At 41.8% G+C, this 16669-nt stretch overlaps 1 long non-coding RNA gene across 1 annotated transcript in view; it reads right to left on the bottom strand.

Annotated features, from left to right (window-relative positions):
- The window catches only part of LOC115914398, a 142734-nt gene extending 128480 nt beyond the window's left edge, over positions 1-14254 (bottom strand). The window contains exon 1 of the long non-coding RNA XR_004061424.1: positions 14080-14254. This is a non-coding gene — a long non-coding RNA (uncharacterized LOC115914398). The remainder of the gene's footprint in view (positions 1-14079) is intronic.
- Positions 14255-16669: the final 2415 nt, after the last annotated feature.

Raw genomic sequence — 16669 nt, 5'->3', positions numbered from 1 at the left:
ATGCAAAGCAGCTGTGACTGTAGTAGGTCATTATAGAATATGACTCTGTCCTGGAAAGCAAGGACAGACTAATCATGGAGAATACCCAATCCCTGAGGAGCTGTATTGGCCAAAAGACCAAGTCCTTAACACATGGGTGAGAGAATTTTGGGATATGGAGGTTGTCTCCTGGAGTGTCCAAGGGCACTTAAGGGCTGCCAGAATGTGGGCTCCCAGTGAGGAACACCAGCCTTCCATCCTGTGGTGTGCCAGAGGCTGCCATGTGCATGTGTGATTCTGGTCGACAAGCCAAACAGCTTTAGCTCACCACCTCACCTTGTAAATATTTCAGGCACGGTCTAGATGCCGCCAGTTTCCCCATCCTGGTGTCTGTGGGCTAGAAGGGTGTTAATGAGCTGTAAAGCAGAGTAGGTGCAGGAAATTTTTTCATGCAGTAAAAGGCCAACACTTTATCATGGGGAAAATGAAGGATTGGATTTGATCAGCCTGTAAGAACAGAACTTCACACTGGGCTGTGTGGTGCAGAAGATGGAGTCTGACACCACCCAGAAGCTGCAAGTTGAAACCGGGCAGGTTCAGACTAGACTTTGGAAGTGCTGCTGTTTGACTGCTAGAAGAACCTCCCAAATGTTTTGCTGGGTTCCCTGGCCCTAGCAATTTTTTAATTTGATATTAGATTCCTTTTAGAAGAACATCAGATATGCTAAGCACAGCAATATCTTTTCCACAATTTGATGAAGACTTCTCTGATTTTTCCTTGCTTCCTCCATTCCAGAAAAATTGATTTAGAGGGGGCACCCCTGTGGGAGCATCAGAGATGAGTTTGTTGACTTTCTTTCCAAGTGGATGTTTCAGGAGACAGCCATAGGCTATGCTAGGCAAGGTGACAAACGAATTCAACTCCCATGTGATACCATATTACTGGGCATTATAAGGATTTCAGGCAGGCCTGAATGGAGAAATCAAGCCAGCTTTCTTCCTTCACACAGGCCAGGATTAAATCTGGCACTTCCCACTTGAACAAATATATATATTTTGCAAATATTTTTTAGATGAGAGCAGGAGTGCAAATATGCAGCTATCTGAAGGCCCCTCTAGTATGGGAAATGTCATTTGGGGCTGGGGATCCAACAGAAGCTCACCTAATAAAATCAGCTGGGGATGTTAGTGTATATAGGAATTTAGTTGTCTGTATATGACTATATGAGGCTATAAATATGCTATTGGAAAGCTTGGAAGCTTACACAGTTATTGCTTGTTATTTTAAAATGTTAGTGTGGGTTTCAAGCTCATGAAAGAAATGCAATTGCTGGTGAAGACCTGTCTAGCCGCACAAAGGAGGAGCAAGAAATTCAGGTTCTTCCATCCCACTCAGCCTTGCCATGGAGGAAAGACCAGCTCCTGGTAAGTTTTGGTTTTTATGAACAATTTAGCCCTCAGGGCCCTCTAATGGTCTGAGCCAACTTGGATGCCTCCTTTGTGATACATTTTACCAGCCACTCATTTGTTTTTACTTATTTTCCTTCTTATTCTTAAAAAAACCCCAAAACTGCTGTAGCACAGCATTTGTCTGAGATTGTCTAATGCTCCCAAGGACATTTACAGGACCTTCCACCACACCTGTAGTTACTGTATCTCACTGGAAAGACTCAAGGGAGATATTTTGGCAAAATATGTCTCTTCAAATGTGCCTCTATGCATTGGATGGTGAGATCATCACTTTAGGCCTGATGGTTTCTAAAGAATTTGACTTAATGCTTAATGGAAATCATAGCAGGTTCACTCAGCATTTGAGTGCCCCCTCCCAGCACTAAAGCCCAAATGGTTCCAGCTTGGCACTTTGCAGATTCTGTGTCTTACTGTGCAATGTTTTCACATTAATTCCAACTAGGAGGAAAAAGATCAAGCTGTTCAGGAAAATACGCTTTATTTTATCTTTAGCTTTTATCATTCAAAAAGGGCATATGCTTGCTTCTGGGCTGGATGAGTCAGATGGAGCCGATGACCATTAGCACTCCATTAAACCGCTGAAGTAGGAAAAAAAAAAAAAAACAACTTCTTGTAAACATCTGATTTTTAAAAAGTCACACAACAGTGGTTAGCAGCTGACAGAAATTATTAGCAATAAGCTCTTTTGCATTGAAATAGGTTTATTACCATCTTTCCAAACCTAAACAATTCTATGATTCTATGCACTTAGAGAAGCTGGCGCGAGCCTGGCATGATGTCAGTGAAGACCACCTCTCCACCTGATCCTAGGAAAAGTACCAACAAGCCAGGGTGTATTCTCTTCTCAATCCCTGTATAACCTACTCCCATTGGCCCCTGCAGGAGTTTTGTGCATGTGCATGTGTGCAAAGTATGGTCCAAAAAATGAAAACCAGTCAATTTTGCCTTTTCAGCTGGCAGATCTGTGAGAAAGGATGAGGCTGCCTTTAAAAGACTGGGGGAGAAAGGATGTATTTTTCTATATCACTGAAAGCTAATAGAGGTTATCCAACAAGGAAATAATAAATTAATCACAAGTCACAGCCATATGAAGTCCTTGGGTAAAATCAGATTTGTTAGAGAGTGTAGTGGTTTCTTTTGGGTTTTGTTTGTTTGTTTTTTAAAAACAACAGAAACTCGCTCTCTGCATGATGCATTGCCTGCTCCTGGGTCTGCCCACACTCAGATTTCAAAGCACATTTGTGGCTTGTTGAGCCCTTGTGTTGTTTGGTTGCTTTTTTTGGTCAAGGACTTTTCCGTATGATTACACTCTAAAAGTGTGCCATAGATTACATGGTCCATAACCAGGTTACAAGGAGAGAACACAGGTCTGCATTTAGGAAAACATCTTTAATCCCAATAGGAGCAGCTTCAAACATTCAGCCTACAAACTTTCACATTATTGACTCGGTTAAATGTAGGGACAATTCCTGCAAATGTCAGGGATGTTCACAGGGGAACAAAATTGCTCATAATTAAATTTAAAAGTGAAGCAAAAGAATCTGAAACAGAATCTGAAAGTTTGCAGGATTTGGCTTCAGGTGTGAAAAACACAATGTTGAAAACTTGGTGCAAAAAAACCCCAGAAATTTTTGCATTTATTCTAAAAGACCAAATCATGTCAGATTTTGTCAACTCTTTAGTTAAAAGATGGTGAGAAATACTGACTATAAAGGAGGTGAATTAAATGGCCTGTGAGGCTTTATAGGTAATACAAAAATCACTATTGAAACAATGATCCTCTCACAGTTGAAAATATTGACCTTTGCTGAAGAAATTCACAAGTCCTGAACACAGTGCTTGCTGCTTAGTCCAATTTCAAGTCAATTGAAGGAAGCAAAATACAAAGAGAAAGGTCATATTGACTTAGTATAACAATCTTAATGAATCTTGGCCCTCTGTTTTATACTTCCAGTGGAAATATGAACTCAGCGGCTCATTCCCTTCCTCTCTGTGCTGATTCCAAAAATACAGGTAGAAGGAATAAGCTTTTGCTCAGCTTGATCCCCCAACAGCAACGTCTCTGTTTAAAGAGAGCCTAAAAATCAGCCTCCTTATTTTTAGAAAAAACATTTACTAAAAGGAGCTGTTGTTGACAAGAAAAGTCACTCATATTTGAATATTAAACATTTCCAGCACTGTAAGTATGAGAGGAAAGGTAAGTAATTCAAGAGTCACAATCAATAAGGACTGTGAAAGATTGCTGTACAGGGAATATTTCTCTCCCTCCCAATAGTATTTTTTCCGTGCTAAACCAGAGTATTTTTGGAGAGTTCTGCTGCTTATAGGTGTACCAGTCATGGACCAGCACTCAGCTGCGCAAGATACTGTATAAATGCAGAACAGAAAGATAAAACCAAGCCAAGAGCTCAGAGATGGATGCAGACAGACAGCTAGGGGAATAGAAGGAAACACTGACATTATAATGTTTGAGTCCTTATTTCAGATAAACAGTGACAGACAGAATGACAAAATTATTTTGCATTTTTTTAAAGCTGCTGCTTCCTCTGTCAGCCCCAACCCTGCCATCCCCCAAGCCTAAATGAAATAAATCAGTCTGGTAATAATGACTGAGCTGCACTGGCAGCCAAGGTCGGAAGTCTAGTGAAAGACAAATGGTTAAAGTTTACTAAGCAGTTACAAACCACCAAAAACAGGTCTTAAAATGGGAAGTGTCAGGCAAGCCCTTAATAACAGGTAATACTACCAGCCCCACCCATAATTACAGTACTTGTCTCCCCACCCTCCAAATGTCACTCGTTTCCATCAATTGCAGGCTTCTCAGAGCACAGACTGTGCCTTGGCAATGTCTGCACACTGCTTTGCAAAAATGGGGTGATGTTTTTTATCTGAGCTTCTCAAAAGCCACCACAATACATGTATTAAACAATAACAGCACAAATAATAGCAATAATAACAAAACAGGAGTATCAGCTCTGTGCACATCCAGCTATGCTGATGCTATCATATCCCCTGTACCATTGCAGGCAACCTTGAAAGACTGTGTGTAGATGTATTGAAAGGAATACATTTACAGAACATCACATAGTCCCCATTAGGAGATTTTTATGATCACATTACTCTGTGCTTTGTCTTCAAACGGAGACTTCGCTGGCTTTTCCACCCATAAGCAAGAAAAAATACTTGCCACACTCATTATCAGTCTCTTGGTTCAGATTTTCTCTCTGATGTACAGCTGCTTCATTTTGTTTCTCAGCTCCAACAAGACGTATTATTGTCACCTTTTCCATAACAATTTCCTTATACTTCTGAAACCAGGCGACAGTCAAGAATTGTACTATGAGCCTGAAACTGGTACATACTAAGAAATGTTTTAGATGCAAAGAGATGGTTCAATATTTTTGTTTAGTTGTTATTTTACACATTTACTACCATTTGGGTTAGAGGGTTTTTAAAAATTATATCAGATAATTATATTATCTTACTCGTGAGCTTTGTAATTTGTTTGCTCTGTTTAGGGGGATTTTGAGTGAATGCAAATCACACTGAAACTTGTATACTTGCTGATTTGATACAGGGTGCTTTTTAAACATCTGACAAAATGTTCAAGAAAGAAAAAAATATATGGGATGGATTTTCAAATAAATAGGGGTTTGTGAAGCAAATTAGGGAGGATTTTGAGAGACTTAGTGCCTTAGTGAACAAGCTCCTGTGTATTTGTAATATTATAACTCACAAGTCACAGTAAATCAAATGTGGTGCTTTGATTTGTGCAAATACGCAAGAATATCCTTTTAACTATCTGATCAGCTCCATACCAAGCCCTCACACCACCAAAAGGTCAGAATCCAAAAGGGTTAAGTATTGACTGACAAGAGGATGAAAGGGAAAGCAACAGAATGTAGGTGTATAAAGGTCTTGAGGGACATTCCTAAAAGTCAGTATCAGTTTTTACACTTCTTGCACAGAACCATATATGAATTTCAAATAATGAATAGATTTAGATCACTGTACTTTCCAAAAACGTGAAACTCATATTTATCTGTGCCCATGCCAAAAACTTCTTTTTTTTTCTTGCTCAAGCCTCCATTATTTTGAAAATTCGTGCCAAAAAATCATTATTTTTACTCTTTATTACTCATTTTCACCTGTTTAGAACATCATACCCTCTCCTGTCTTTTACCATATAATTTGTACAGTCACTTACTCAATTATGCAACCCAAGAGTTTACAAAACAACATGGGTGAAATTTGCTAGTCACCTGGTGTGTCAATTTGTTAGAAAGAAATGGATTTGAAAGCAAAAAAATCCTTGAGTGTTGGCTATTTCCAGCACCACCAAAAAATGCTCTGGATCCTAAATGCAACAAGCAGGTTAGTGAGTTACATAAATGGGGAATGTGCCCCTGCCCCTTAGTTCAGCTACAGCAGAGCCTTAAAGGCACTATTGCCCTGCTAAAGGACCTTCCATGGTGGCAGTGGCAGGATGAGAGACTCACAGGGTGAGGGGTTGACTACAAAAGGCCCCTGGCAATTTATGTTCCATTTTCCTTTTCCTAGGGGCAGGATGTTTTGGTAAGAGAGAGTTTGCTGGCAACCTGATCCTCCCTGGAGTTATGGAGATCTTCAAAGGAGATGTACCGGCAACCAATGTCCCCCCTCCCCCTGTTGGGTTTTTCCTGTTCATGCTGTGGATCTCTCCCACAACAGACCTCCTGATCAGCTCCTTCTTCTTTCCACAGCACAAGCTCAGCCATATTCCAGTCTTTTAGCAGCATGCACCACATCAAGAAGCCTCACCATGTTATGTGGCAGAATGGCTCCACTGTGCAGTGGTATTAACCAGCTTCAAAAAAAAAAAAATTTGAGAAGTTGTGTGGCTTCTAAATGGGAGCAAGAACCTGATGGTTGAGAAAGGCAACGGCAAACAGAGCAAGACTGGGAAGACAAAGGAAGAAGCTTATGAAGAAATAGCTACTAAGCCAGCCTTTTGACTTAGGGCTTCCCAGAAACCATAGAACCTTTGTCTCTGTCCTGCAGGACTTTGTGAAGTGTGCGCCAGAGATAAATCAATCTGTTGGCAAAGTTGGCAGAGCCCTTTCCCCACTCCTGCTCTAGAGGTTTTGGTGCCTAGAGCTAAAAGCTTCACCCAAAGACACTTTCCAAGCCATTCCTCTGCACTACAGGAAATCTGATGCAAAGAAAGAGATCCTGATTTGTCCAGCCCTGCAGGAGGGTGAAAGAAGAGCTCAGAAATTGTAAAGCCATGTCCCAGCTGAAAACCCTCCAGCCACAGAGCACCCATGGCCTGAGATGTGGCACAGCCCTCTGCACTGGCAAGTGAGCTGGCTCAGGATGGGCTGCAGGGACCCCTGGGCACACAAGCAGTACCTCCACATGCTGTCTCCCCTCCAGCCCTGTGGAGGCTGCCTGACAAATTATAGCCAGTGATGCTGCTGTGAACAGCAATATCTCTGGGAATGGCTTCATTCAAATCACATTCCTCTGGCAGTGCACAGGGAGAAAGTGGGTGGAAAAAAAAAGGCAGAGCCAGCTCAGTAGCAAATATTGACTCAAAACAATAACAAAACATTATTGTACAAACCCAAACAGTGAACAGGTGAATCTGTGGATGAGTATAGCCCAGGAAAGGGCTTCAGACTCACACATTCATGTTCGTATTTCTAGTGCTAAAGAATATGCTTGCAGAAATGGAACCTGCATAAGCACGGGTTGCAGAAACTTAGAGGAGGTAAATAAAAAGTATTTTATAATTATGCAGGAGGGCAGATATTACCAGATATAATAAAGCACTAATGCAATTGCTCAGTTTGGGGCTTGCTTGTTTGTTAGTTTTTAATGAGGATACTCCTGCTGGCATTCCTTAACTCTCAACAAATACTCTCTTGATTGGGTGCTCAGAATCAGCAAAGATTAGGCTCACACTCAACATTCACAGTAAAGATTAATCTTGAGTCACATTAGCTCATGAACAAAAAATAATCTCAACTTTGTTACAGTCATACAGCAATACAAAGTTGACAGTCACACTACCTGCATTATACAGGTCATCCTACAATTTACTACCTGCATTTCTCCTCATCTTCATTTTTGTTCTTTGCTGAGGGAGGAGTGGTTTATGATGGAAAATCAACAGCTTGTTGCACCTTCCCTCCCCCTCCATTTAATTCCTCAGGTTGCATGTGCTTTCTTAAAGAAGCCAGCCATGATTTCCACTGTGTAGTGTTTTGTTGTGCAAAGTTATTCTCCAGCACTTGCATTTCTGCTGGGTAGGCCTAGGTCAACCATACTTTCTGAATTTTCCTGCTGAATGCCAAGCAAGCCATCTTACTTGGCAGACAGCAAATTTGCAAAAGCACCAGCTAACTGGAGCGAGGGAGGGTATGGAGTACTCCACTAGCTGCCTAAATAACCCAAAAACCTGTCCTTCAGTCCTGCTTCAGACTTCCAGTTTTGATTTGTATTTTCCTACCCTGTGTGATGTGGTCCTGATAACCTCAGCCAGGCAGTGCTGGGTACCTCCAGCAGCATGAAGCAGTTAGATGGATGCACAAGTTATGAAATATTGATCCAATTCCCCCACTGAAATCACCTACCAGCAAAATATGGATATCCTTTGAGAACATGAATAGTACCGCGACTCTTAAAAGCAAAATACCAGGAATCAGAGGGAGAGAGCCTAAAGAACCACTCATTTGTGGCACCAGCTTTACTCAGGAGAAAGGAGACACTGACTGGGCTGTGGAAATACCTGCAAGGAAGTTTGCGAAAGCGCATTTTCACCCTGTGCTTCATATGCAGAAATGCTATACTATTTACTTACTTGGATGATGACTGGGAGACACATTAGAATGAACTATTATGGAGATGAATGCCTCAATTTTAAGAATTCATATCCCAGCTGTTACTCTGAGAAAATTGCTATGGACATAGATGTAAGCAGAGCCCAACTAATAACTTAAAAATCAGATCCCTGGAGTAGACTGAAGAAGAAGCTGCAGAAAATGAAACGCGAGTTTGATACAAAAGCAGCCTTCAAACCAGAACCATTTTCACTAGCGTGCTATATACATCTTTGCTTAACTGATTATACATTTTCTTCATTGGGCAAAAGGGATTTGAGACATGCAAATTCTAGCTTTGGGATGAGTTGTGTAACGTCACATTTGCTCATGAGTAATCCCATTGACCTCCCCAGGCCGCCCCATGCGAGCAGGCGCTCCACGCCACCGCTGCGGGGTTTCAGTGCATTTATTTCTGCATCGGCACCACCCTGGCGGGCAGCACCGCGCCTGCCCTGCCTCGGCACCGGCGCTTCCCCGGGCTCCGCCGAGCACCACAGTGCCGCGCCGAAGCGCTGGGGAGAAGTGTCCTGGCCGAGCCATGAGCTTGATTAGTTCTCTTAGGATGCGCAAGATACTTTTTTTTTTTTTCCCACGATCGTAGAAAGAACGTTTCAAGGTTACTCTGTGAGAATAATCAATCTGTTAAAACACACAAGTTCCCTAATTACGTTTGCAAAGAAAAGAGGGGAAAAAGAGGCGCGTGTGCTGTGGCAACGAAAAAAGCTAGTAAAGTCAGCACAGCTGAGCCCCTAATTTTGTCTTTTCACCCAGTTTCAGACAATTAGGTTTGTGAACAGTAAAAAAAAATAAAGGGAAAAAAAGATAAAGAAGCTTGTGGTTAATTTTTACAACACAGTGCTCAAATGAAAAGAGACCACTTGGCTTCATCTAACTTCCCACCTTCGTAGTCTGAAGAATGCTGCAACACGCTACTGGTACATGCCTGTGAGGTAACTAGTAACTGGCTTCCATAAACACTACATTTACCAGAAGAAAAAAAACAGTAAAAATCCCTGCTTAGTTCACCGCTCATTATACAAGCCAAATTGCAAAGAGATTTTTTTTTCTCTGCAATGAAGTAAATGGAAGAGCCAACACACACAAATATGCATCTGTTACTAATGAGATGTTTACAGCCCCTGCCTTGCCAATTGCACGTATGTAATACCTCGCTGCGTCCTTACCTATAGAGCTCTGGTTAAGAGACAATAGGTGCAAATTAATGTCTAAACAGACATTATCTCGTCAAGCCTGGACATGACTTGAAGCCTCGTTAAATATTTTTAAATGCCACAGCTTTCTACTAAGGTTTTAAAACCCTTTCTTCCACTCTTTGCTGATGGTAAAAATGTTCGGGGGACAGGACAAGATATTTATAATAACAGGACATTTTGCTCCGCACTTTGTTTTAGAATGTGGGGGGAATAATAATTGTATTCAGACTTGAAATGGCTTGGGTTACGCAGTTCAGAGCACAAGCACCTGCAGCAAATTAATTTGTTGTAGCACATTTATTATCTCATAGCTTCTATTTAGGCTGCAGCTGTTGCTATTATGTTAATAATGTTTTTTATCACCACTGTATACAACAGGTTATGGTAATAGAGAAATTTTGGGGCGTGGGGTGTTGGTTTGGTCTTTTTTAAAATTTTATTTCTCAGAAAGAAAAAAGATGGGGAGAATATAACACATAAGCATTGATCAGGCATTTAGCCTTCTGTTTATTAGCTGATTTGAAAGAGAATGGGCAAGAGAAATTAGAAAAGAGTAACAATAGACAAAGATGGCGCGTGCAGAATTTGTGAAAGCAAAAAAGAAGAAGAGATGGAAAAAAAGAAAGAAAGAAAGAAAGACCGAACACCGCAGTGCTGGGGTGGTGAGTGTTCGGGTGGGGGCGGGGAAAATGCTGCAGTTTTCGTGAAATAATAAGGTGGAAAAAAAGGCATACAAAGAGTAGGTTTTTCATTGTCTGTAAAATATAAACACAGATGAATTCTGTCTTTGGTTTGTTCATGCTTTTCACTCTGCACAGCAGGGATGTTCTTAAGAAGTTGCCCTCTGCGAAATTTCACTAAATGGAAACCGTGGACCCTGCATGATGCGATTATAATCACACCAGCCATTCTTTTTACATAATTTTTTGTTTAAAATCCAGTAATGCTTCTTGTTTTTAAAACATATATCTATATCTATACACGCATCTAAAACAGTGCTGGTTTACGTCCCCCCAGCAAAGTGCAAGCTGAAGCTATAACTGGCTGTATCCCATCCGCAAATCTCCATGGACTCAAAAACAATATGAAAATTTTTAGCTGACAAGAACATGTCTGCTGCCTGCAGTCACTGCAATAGCTCACCATGTTGCCTACTAACCAAAAGATCAAAAATTATCGATTTCATGGCGCTGCGTGCTTGGGATAGAAAAGCTACTTTAAAATTTGCATTATTTAAGAAATGAATTAAGAGAAAAGACTCATGTTTTAGAGCACTTTGGAATGTAAAAGTGGCTTTATGTTTTAATCTTATCAATGATTTACTATAATTCTATTATTTTTAGCAGCTGGGGTCTGGAAATGATTTTTTTTTTGCCGATGAATTTAGGATTTTGCCGCAGTATACATCTGCAGTCCCAGAATCCTCTGGTAAGATAATCCCTCCTGCGATGGGGAAACGCCTTTAACCTTTTCGTGAATGAAAAATATGCAACCATTTTGAAATAAAAAGAGAGAAAGAATGATGATTTCTAAGAGCTGGAATGAAATTTACTGCGAATTGAAAGAGCAAGGAAAGGAAAACATACTGTAATCGCGTTGTGGCGTTGGAGTTTCTAGCTGTTGTCTCCATCGCTCCTACCCTTTCTCCAACGGTGTCCGTAAACAAGCCTGGAGTATGGTGTCACCCATAGCTCACACGGATGAAATCGAGAACCAGGTGCTCAGAAACGCAGTGCTTCCTCACCATAACTGCACAAATGTTACAACCACAACCTCCATGCTGCAGGCTTTAAGGAAAATTTAGATTACCCATCATTGAAATTCATTGGGCCAGTGGATTCGTAAGATGGCCAGGCTGCGTTAGGGGAGCCAAGCCTCTAGAAAGCACGAGGTGTTTACAGCTGCTCGGGGCTTTCAGCTGGAAAGGGAGAGGGAATTTTTCTGCGGCATAAGGAAATTCTGAAGCCCTAATCCATGCACAGCCTTGTTGAAATGAAACTACTACCCTGATCGTCTCATATTTTCAGACTGCACGGTAATTAAGAAAGAGTGGTCTGAACAGAAAAATCGTGTCTTAATGATTTACTATTTTATGTTTTAAGATTATATATTAGAGCCAATTACTCGAAATAAGGAAATCTGGCCTAAAGCTACTGAAAGAAAAAGGCAAAATTATAGATCAGCTACCTTCTTAAAGACAGCTTCCTATATGAGTACAGCTATGTATTTAGAGCATTGACAATTAAAGGGTTACAAGTCTCGGAAACCAGGGGTTTCGTGTGGACAGAGTTTGATTAGGGAAGCAGGAGGTCGGTGTCACACCTCTGCAACTGGTATTGCTTTTTCCTGTGATTTTGGATGTCTTTTCTGCCAGGGTACCTCAACACAACCATTGCAATTTTTTTAAATGAGTAGTGTGAGACCCATAACCATTAAGAGACAGGCAAACAGAAATTTTAAAGGAAAATTTAGGTGCTGCCATAGATGTGATGATGACAACGTTTTGATCAGTATTGTGGATTTTTTGGTCACATGATCATGCATTAAATTTTGAATATAAAACAATCTTGATATTTGTTTGGCTAGTAGTAATTAAAATATAGGTACTGGGAGATGCAATGCTTCATGTTTAGTCTGTTCCATTGCTTAATATGCCAGTAATCAGATATTCTGATGAGTAATGCCTCAGCTACTAAATCAGCTGGACACTCTAATCTTAGTTTCTGAAACATACGTGATAAATAAACTGTTGTAGGAATTCATGTGTACTGAATTATAGAAGGAAGTTTTAAGGCATATTGCATTTATCTAAAATGAACAGGAAGGGAAAGAAAAACTTTTGTTTAAAAATCAAATTGGTGGCCGATGACAATTCTATTTCTGATGCTTGCAGCAACATTTATAGAAAACTACAATTTATGTCATTTGAACCAGTTAACAAGATTTTTTGATCACTATATTTTGTACTAATTTATTACGAATTTGTAGGGTTTTTCTTTCCTTGGAAATCACCCAGATACATATACACTTTGTTTTTTGCATAATTTTTGAGAAAGGTAAAATCTCACCATTATTTTTATTTTGAATAATTCTATTTTTCTTTGTCAATAAAGAACAATTTTTTTCCACTGAAACTGAGCTTGAATGGCATAGCTGTTTACTTTAGCAAAGACCTTGATGTGTGTTAATAAAATGTAAGTCTCAAGTATGAGGCAGAAGTTACACTGATTAGTCCCGTGTCTCAAAGAGTGCTTAAATATCACAAGCATCCCCCTCTCTTTTCCCCTTCACTCCTGTATGAGGCTATGTGACTTTTTTAACATACTACAACCTCACTTTGCTGGAAGAAGACTCCTTTTATTTTTTTTCTTTCTGGTTAAGAGGATCAGGATGATGTATCTTTTTGCTGACAAGTGAATATATATTTAGTCAGTGTCTGAAAAAAAATATCTGTAGTTGATTCTTGAATATGTTCCTAGAGCATGCACAGTTAGAAGCCAATTATGCATACATTTTTAAGATCCATATGGGAAATCAAAGATTCAGGCCCAGAGCCCTAGATATTTCTGTAATTGGTAATTTTGCTTTGTCCTCATATTAGTACCATGGCTACTCATTTGTTACAATGTTCCTTACAAACATATTAAACACCAGGATTTCAAAAGGAAAAGTGACCATCTAAGTTTACATTTAACTGTTTCCTTTTTTTTAATTAAGGGGTTTCCTACTTTTTATGGTACTAAAAGTTGACTCTCCAAAAGCAGTGCTAAGGATGACAAAAAAAAAAAGTTAACAAAAAGATTTAAATCATTATCTTTTAAAATTCAGCCATGAAGTTCTTTTTTGCAGTGGGGATTTCTTACTGCAAGGATTCACAATGGACATGTTAGGAGACCGCTTGACCTTTAAAAAAAAAATATGTCTGCAGCATATTCTTCTAGTAAACTGCCACCAAAACAAACCTATTAAAGTATAAAAGAGCTCACAGGAAACTTCGGAAGCTACACAGACACACTCAGTGCTTCTTGGGGAGGAAAGGAAAAAAAAGTAGAAGACGAAGAATAACTGGACTGTTCGCGAATTTACTGATGAAGCCCCACACTGTAATATTCCATATAACATTTACTCTTCTTGTTTTGGTAGTGGAACTTGACACACTCTATTTTAGAAAAATTAGGAATATTAAATGTGTTTTAGAAACATTTTTATAATTGAGAGAACACCGACAAGTTAATAATCATAATTTCAATTCGGCTATTAAGATACTTGTTTCTCTGAAGTAGGGGTTTGGGAATTTTTTTAAGGTACAATTTTAGAAAATGTTTAGCTACTTAATAGCTAAAAATTGCAAAGGTGATATGAACCAAATTTCTATAAGCAATGTCTAGATGCAAAAAGTATCCTAACCACTTTGCAGTGAAACAAATAGAGATTAAAATTACAACAACCCATGCAGAATTAAAGCATCCAAAAATCAACAAGAGGTAATCATAAGGTACTAAAGGCCTTACAAAATTTATATATATATATATAAGTTGAATGTTTTAAACCTGTTTTTAAAAGGTCTAGTTCCAGTTGTCCTCGTCAGGCCAAAAAGAAAAGCGGTGCACAGCTGAGGGGCCAGAAGCAGAGACATGGACTGTACCCCTCCTGCTCCTGCAAAATCCAGGCTCCAAAAGCCCCATCCCTGCAGACCTCGGGGGGTGGCATGGCACACAAAGAGGCTCTGAAAGGTATCTGGGACCATGCAATGCATCAAGGGCGTTTGACTGATTCTACTGTTGTTATCAAGTACCCAATGGAATTGCTTATAGTGAATTTGGCAATAATGCCCTATAGAAACAGCACTTTGAACTTATATAGTACCTTTGATCCAGGGATCTAAAAGGAGGGGTTTGTCAGTATTACTATTCCCGTTTTACAGAGGGTGAAACCGTGGCAGAGCAGATTTTCTCAAGGTTGTAGAAGAAGGCAGCTGAGAAAGTAAGGTGGACAAAGAAATTAACTCTTCCCCCCACACCCTTTTCTCTTTTTTTATTGCTCAAGACAATCTTCAGAAATACCTTCTCTGGCTCTTATCTTAAATTGGAATCAAATTTCTGGTGTCAAGAACAAGGTCCTTCTGCTCATAGCTGCACCAAATAACTCCCCAGGAAGGTTATGAACACTCACAGTCCACTGGCCTGATCTGCAGTATTTTCTTTGGCAGCTCTTGCCAACAGCTGCCCTCATTCTTGCCCCTCTCTTGATCAGTATTGTCAAAATGGCCAACTGTCCTAAGAGAAAACAGGAAAGCTGCATTTCTCGATTCTCCAACTTCAGGGTTGTCCAGGTAGCGTTTATTTTCCTTACTAGTGGGCACCAAAGGTTGCCCACAGCAGAGGGAGGCTGGTGGGTGAATGACTGCTATGCCCTGCAGCGGCAAGGGTAGTGGGGAGGAAAATAGGATTTTTTTTTCACCACTGCCTTTCTAATGTCACATGAGTAGTGAGAGCTAACCCACCCTTGGAACCCCTCTCCTGCACTTGCCCCACTGGATTGTGGCCCCCTGTCACCCATGCCAGTTCCACCTTGTCTCTTGTATGCAGCAAGCCTTACGTTATCCTCCCAACAAACCCCCAGCCCAGGAAAAATCCCCGTTTTTAAAAAGCTCCAAATTCAAAAGAAAGCACTTTACGTGAAAATCAAGCACCACTGTGAAAGAAGTTCCTTTAGTCTAACACTATATCTGACTGAATAAATCAATGGGAAAAAAAACCCCAAATCTTTAATTGCAACTTTCTAAGTAGAAACTTGGAGCCTGTTTAAAACAGGATTATCAGTGGGAAAAAAAACGGGCATAAAGGTAGCCCCTCTGTGAACCGCGCATCTCCGCCCTGCAAGAACTGCAGAAATTGGAGGCTGGTAGGGGACAGGAGACTGCAAGAAGCAAAACAAGAATTCAATCTCCCACATCGGCCCATGCCAAAGCAAATGTATACTGCGGGGAGAACAAAATAATACCCATCTTTCGCTCTGGCAACGGATGTTTTCCACAACCACGTTGTATATACGGTCCTTGTTTCATATGGAGGGAGGTGTGAATGTATTTTTCCCTCCTGGTATGTTAAACACAGACTTTGCCACTGCAAGACGGTGCACGCAAAAAGTCTGTAAAACATGCTGCTGTGCAAGCCCGAGCACGCCGAGAAGAGGCCGCCGCGGACGTGCCTTCACACGCTGCGAAAAACCCTTGTGCAATTCGTATTTTCCTGTTTTTTACGAATCGCTAAAGAAGCGAGGGGAAGGCGGGGAGGAGGAGGTGTTGGGGGGGTGGGAGAGAGAAGTTCTCCTCTCCCATTAAAAAAAAAAAAAATTGCATAACGAGATACTTTCTTTGGCAACTGCTTCCTGACAAATATTTACAAGGGCAGAGAGGGAGCGCGTTTCCGCCGACGTGAGCGGGGCCCGCCGCCACCTTCCCGGGCTCCCCCGGGCTCGGGATGAGCCCCGGGCCGGGCTCGGGATGAGCCCGGGCCGGGCTCGGGATGAGCCCCGGGCCGGGCTCGGGATGAGCCCCGGGCCGGGCTCGGGATGAGCCCCGGGCCGGGCTCGGGATGAGCCCCGGGCCGGGCTCGGGATGAGCCCCGGGCCGGGCTCGGGATGAGCCCCGGGCCGGGCTCGGCGGCTGCTCCGTCTCAGCGCCGGGGCCGATTTTCCACAGCAGCCCGAGCGCCTCCCAGACTTGGCGACGCGGGCGTTTGGGAAGACGGAGTTTCGCTACAGTTGGTGCCGTGCACTTAAAAAAAAAAAAAATTAAAAAACCCAGGCAACGAAACGCCAAAATAAGCGGGGGAGTGAAAGGGAGTAGGGGAGATGCCTCCCACCCCCCCGCTTCCCTTCCCAAAGCGGGACCCCGGGCTGAGACCCTCAGTTGTATCTCCTCCCCCGCCGCCGCCTCAACACCCCTCAGGGCAGCAGCAACTTCGTTCCCAAGCCGGGAACTCTGATCCCTCCTTCCCACCTCCGGAATAAGGTGCCTCCGCCGCGCTCCCCCTACCCCAGCCAACCCAGCGCTGCCCAGCCCAGCCCAGCCCTGCCCAGCGCCGCCTGGCCCGGCCTTCCCCCTCTCGTGCCGCTTCCCCGCTCCGTGTCTCCCTC

The sequence above is a fragment of the Camarhynchus parvulus genome, chromosome 2 (assembly GCF_901933205.1).
Source record: "Camarhynchus parvulus chromosome 2, STF_HiC, whole genome shotgun sequence".
Lineage (NCBI taxonomy): Eukaryota > Metazoa > Chordata > Aves > Passeriformes > Thraupidae > Camarhynchus > Camarhynchus parvulus.
Note: the sequence above shows the minus strand (reverse complement) of the source record. Positions and strands in the feature narration are given on the sequence as shown.